A 6,173-nucleotide genomic window follows, 5' to 3' on the forward strand; every position below is an offset into this window, starting at 1 on the left:
TATTTCATATCTCTCATATCAGTCAAATGTCAAAGATTGAAAATATGGCAAGCAATGAGAGGATTGCAAGAGTTCAGAACAACACAAATCAACAAGTGTAGTTACTTGACGCAAATAAGTGCAGTGACATGCTTTGAAAAGACTATCAAAACACAATCGAAGGCACAATCTTGACCTGTGTGCAGGAACACAAGAATCTGGGATAATTGAAGGTGGCAGGATATTCCGGGAAGCCAAATTTTATGCTGTCTTTTTTACGAATATAAAGTCATGCTGAACCTTTACAAACCACTCTGAGATCTCATGGAGCATCATATTAACTTCCTGTCACTGTCCTTTACGATTGTCTAGACCTCAGTGAAAGTGTTGATGTGATTTATCACAATGATAGCAGGAATGAGAGATTTTATTTTTGTGGAGGTGGCAGAGCTAAAATGGTTCCCCTTACAACCGAGAAAGGTGAGAACAGATGTGGCACAGATATTCCCAATCATGAAGGATTTGACAACCTTGTTTTGATTTGATTTTGGACCAATTTGATTTTGCTGAACAACACAGGGGATCTTCTCTGCTTTTGTGCACAGTAATAACAAATTGATACTATGGAAGTATAGTGAAGAATGCAAATATGCTCGACTAAGCCTGGAAATTCTGTAAGGGTCTGGACTACAGCTGATGAACAGAAAGCACAATATTCCATACCCTCTTCTTGCACTAGTTATGCCTCTGCCTCAGTACTACAAAGTAGTTACCCCTGGAACCTTACTCACTTTGGAGGTTGCATGTCTAGTAGGTTCCCGTCTCTTTTACCCATTCTGATTGTGCATTGGCTCCTCGTATTCAGGCAAACACCAGATGGTGCTGCAGAGCAATGGATATTTACTCGTTTTGTGTAACTTGAAAAGTGAACGGTTTCTCTCTTCACAGATATTGCGCAACCTGCTGAGTATTCCCGCCATTTTGTTTTCCATACCTCATCTCCCATTCATACCAAATGTATGTAATTATTCTTGACCATGCTATCTTTTACACAAAAAATCACAATCTCGTCTCTAAATGTTTAAAGTCATCTCTTGGACTTCAATCAAGTGGTTATTCTTCACATTCAAGCCAGTTACTCAACCACAGAGGAGGTGGATATCTCTGCCAAGGGCAAGCCCATCCTCATCCATGTTCATGCACTGCCATTTCCTAATGCCTGACAGTGAGTGGGTGGTAAGTATGTGAAATCTGATTTCCTTCCTTCCTGGATTAAAGAAAGGAAACTGTGTTCAGCACTTCTACTGCATCCTTGTTTGAGATAACCCATCTTGCTATAGACCAAGCTGAGATCAAATGCAGAATCAACCTGCTTTGTACAGCTCCATGAAGCATCAAGTGACATCTTAAACCAATGAAAACATCATGGGCCCTGACTATGGCTTCTATTAAAAAAAACAAAGAAACAATATTGCAGGATTTAAAAGAGGGGAGGGAAGGTTTTCATTTTTAAAAAGCCACAATTTATTGACTCAAGAGGTCAGACTCCTACCAACACACCGTGGTCAACACATACACTCCATGACTCCTTCTGTGGACTGAGTGAAGAGGCAGAATCCTGATCAAAAAGATCAGCCAACAGTTTCTCCAATAGCCTTGGACTCCAAACCACACAATTTCCAGATATTAAAAATATAAAGTGTACACAGAAGAGCTACAAGAGGTGAAACTAAACTCCTACAATATCATTTTTAGTAGCCACGCCCAGCTCCTGGACAAACAGTATATGGAGGTACTGAACGGGGCCAAAAAAAAAAAAACATGTACATGGATGGTGCTAAATCTGGGAGGCCAATACTATCAAGAAAAACTGAAGAGACTGGTTGATTGTATTAAGAAAAATGCTGAGGGGTCAGCTTATTAGACTTATAAGTCTGAAACCGTGTATTCATTATGTACAGGAGCTATTTTTGCACGCCAGGCAACATCAAAACATGAACTCTAGAGACATGATAGCCATTGGTAAATCTAACAATTTTCAGAAAAACCTCCTTTGCCCAACTTGCTATCAAGTTAGCTGTTGAGTGGAATAGCATAAAAGTACTTTGGAGAAAGCTATATACTTGAGGGGATGGGAATAGCTAATATTGTTGGATTTGATGAAGCAAAGCGACAGGAAGTTCACATGGAATATTCAGTCACAGACTCACTAGACCAAGTACCCATTTCACAGTGCTGCTAGTTCCATGTTGCAACCTGAACTTGCAAACAAAATTTAATGTTTCACGAATTATTGTCTATTGACTAAAAAATTGACTAAAAAAAAAAGAATCAATTCTAAAAGCAGAATTCCATTATGCTATGATGTCCAAGAAGTTTTCATACCATTGAAGCTGAGTTAAAATATTCCCATGGTCAGATTTCATTTGTTTTTGCAATGCCAACTTTGTCCTTGCTTGCTGTCCATGCCCAAGAGGTTGCTACAACCTACTAAGCTCCAGCCTTGGAGAGAGAAGCCTAATAGTTGCCACTTTACTGCCGTCCAGTTTAATGCAAGTCGCTTGGCAAAGCTCAGGATCAAACTCAACTGACAGATGCTATAATCTGCTATTTTATTTTAGTCCAGAAGAAAGCACTGTCTACAAAGTCCTTATACAAATGGGGATGAAAAAAAGACAACATTTTATAAAATCTTCAACATCGAACAAAAAGATTATTAATCCAGGGAAATAAATCTATACGTAGCAGTAATCCACAATTAGCACCCAATACTTCATTCTTTTAAGGCAACTAACGCTTTGTGAAGTTACCTCAACTTTTCATCAGCTGCTTCCTCATTTGTGTCATTGTAGATGCTTAATTTGTAACCTTTTTAAATATCCAACTCATGTAATTTAATGCTTTATAACTGATATAGCATCTGCAAATTACCAGCTGCCAAATGCTTAATGGGAGGTGAGAAATTACCCCTTTGTACTATGCTGTATCTTGGATTCAGCAAAACCTAAATAACCTTCAATAAGACTAGATCACAGCATGGGTTCACCATTAGTTTGGTAACATCAATGCTCATACAAAAGTACAATAAATGTTTAAGAAGGCTTTTCTGACTAAATGTATGATTTATGTTATTCCTATCCATATATGTAACTATTTCTGAGAAAATGTATAATACTGTTCATCTATGATTTTATTTTTTGTTAACCTGGTATCTCCTTTAACAAAAGGAATCTAATATAGTAATCATAATGTTAAAAAATTACAGAACAAAAACCTGAAATAAAAACAGAAAATGCTGGAAATACTCAGCAAACCGAGCAGCATCTGTGGAAAGAGTAGCAGAAATAACGCTTTGGGCTGATAACCTTTCTTTGGAATTCTCTTTTCCTCCTATCCCATTATACTAATGCCGTCTGTGTGGAGTTTGCAATGTTCTCCCTGTGACCACTTAAGTTTTCTCAGGGGCTCCAGTTTCCTTCCACATCCAAAAGACGCACGCGTTTGTAGGTTAATTAATCTCTGTAAAATTGCCCCATATGTGTCAGGAGTGGATGAGAAAGTGGGATATTATAGAGCTTGTGTGAATGGGTGATCGATGTTTGGCGTGGACTAGGTGGGCTGAAGAGCCCGTTTCCATGCTGCATCTCCAAACTAAGCAAAACTAAAGCAAATTCTTAAACAATATATACAATCCTGACATATTTCTGTTCACTGCTTTCATAACGGATCATGGTTTTTTTCAGTCAATGATTTTCCACTCTGTTCATGAAGGCACTGAGTTTTACACGGCAGTAATTCTCCAGTACCTTAATTTTGTCTATGTGAACCTATACAGCAAGTGGCAGCATTGATCTTAGCTGTGATGTGGAAAACACAGCCAAACTTAATCCTGTGGCCACACAAGCGAATTCAAACAAAATCATTGCACAACAATCAAGATAATGGGCAGTAACCTGGTGTCATTGGTAGAGCCACTGGAGAGCCAGGAACAGTTCTGATTTTGGGTGCTGCCTGCGAGGAATTTACACATTCTCCATGACTGCAGACCTTTCCAGCAGGCCCTCTGGTTTCTTCCCACATCCCAGAGACCTGCAGGTTGGTAGATTATCTAGCCAGTATAAATTTCCCCTCATGTGTAGGCTGCCTGGTAGAATCTAGGGGAAGTAGATGAGAACATGGGGAGAACTTAAAAAGGGGATTAGTGTAGAAAAAGTGTGAATGGATGATAGATGAACACGAGCTAGTCTGGCTGTTTCAATACTGCCCTCTCTCTACAACTTTAAAGGTCAGTAGGATATTTATCTATGTTGGGAGAAGAAATACAGTTCATTTTATTCCTTCCCATATTTAACAGCCCTAAGTATTTTCCAAAGGTCACTGAATAAATAATCAGGATCGCTGCAAGGTAATTTATCTCACCTACAATACCAATAGGTTGGGATATGCCTACCAGTTAACAAGTAACTTCAAACCTGGAATATGAACAAGTCTCATTCAAAACATGATAAAAATGAATAACATACATAAACAATAAATTAGCCTTTGAAATGTAAACAGACTACATAAATCTCAATTTAAACTTAACATTTATTGGGAAACTATTTCCAGCTTTATGAAGATATCTTGAATCCAGTAACAAATGAAGTATAACTTTTAAGTTTTGGACACAAAGAAGAAAGGGAATGAATCAGCTATGTGTGCCCTGCTCTTTTATCTCCAAGGCATGGCTTTAATAGAGATGACGTTTATCTTTTCCAGCAAGATGAAGAAGCTGTCAACTGAAAAATAATTTGATAACATCTCCAACTAGAGGTATTTCTGGATCACAATATAAGTTCTACTCTAAAGATAGCTGATAAATAGGAAAAGGATGTATTTTTAAACACATTGTAGTGATATGTCTGACTGGAGGAAGAGTTCCAAACTCACGAGACATCCAAGTAGAAGATTCCTCAGTACAAAGCCTCAAGAATGATAAAAATACATATATATATATATACACACACACACATACATATATTATACACACACATAAAACAGAAAGACAATACTGGATAGATAAGCACATATTACTAAACTATAATATTAATTTAAATGGGAAAGTAGAAATTAATTTCTATAATATTAATTTAAATGGGAAAGTAAAAATAGCAAAAGAACTTTCATCCTATCTAAATAAAATCACAGAAACACTCATGAAAAAGGTAAGATCGAGATTCAGCCATACCTGCAGTCAGATGGGGAACTACATTTGGGCCTGGATTTCTTTAAGTATACAAGTAGTCTCCTGCATCGAAAACCATCTGTGAACCCTCTGCCCAATCAGTTTTAGAAATTGTTCGAGACTGAAAGACAGCTTAAGTATATTTGCAATGATCAATTTTGTAAACATTGTGTTTCTTTATTTTTTATCTCTTGATTTCTCCTCACGAGCTACTTAAAGAGCCCGCTCCCTTATTCCCCCAGGATGATTTACCACCCTAAATCCTCCCTCTTTCAGGTGCTACAGCGTTTACTGTAACTGTTAGCTTCAAGGCTCCATATTTAGCCAAATGGAAACAGCACTTAATTATGGCCAACTATTCACATTTACTTTCTTCCCCTTCCTGCCCATATACATGAGCAGCCAATCTAAACACAACTGACAAGCAACTCCATAACGTAATGACAAATCCTCTGTTTGGAACCATCAAACTGGAATTTAGAATGAATACCACCCAAAGAATTCAGTTTGTAGGTTAATTTTAAGGCAAGGCCAAATTTGTACTGTTAATACCATTCATTATTATTCTACTGTCAAGAGAATGGATGGTCTCACATTAGCCAAATAAACACCAAATTTTATCATGTTACTAAGTAACAGTCATTTCTTTGCACTGCATCTTTTAGCTCCGGTACACTCAAACAGGCGCCTCAGAGTTTAAACATAGTTTTTAGATAAACCATACAGGCTGAAGACATATTACAGAAGATTCAGGACAGAGGCATCAATTATATTCATTTCATTTTTCCTTTCTTACCAAAGTATCACATTATTTCTAATAAATCATTTAGCACAATTTCATCCCTTTGTCAATCAATAAATTATCAATGAACTCCTAAAGCTCCATTTGTCATATCTGTGACAAAATGAAAATCTGGTGTAATTGTTCTCGAGGACTTTGAAGACTCACTTATGTTTATTGATCCTTTTC

This window comes from Amblyraja radiata, chromosome 25 (genome assembly GCF_010909765.2).
Source record: "Amblyraja radiata isolate CabotCenter1 chromosome 25, sAmbRad1.1.pri, whole genome shotgun sequence".
NCBI classification, from domain to species: Eukaryota; Metazoa; Chordata; class Chondrichthyes; order Rajiformes; family Rajidae; genus Amblyraja; species Amblyraja radiata.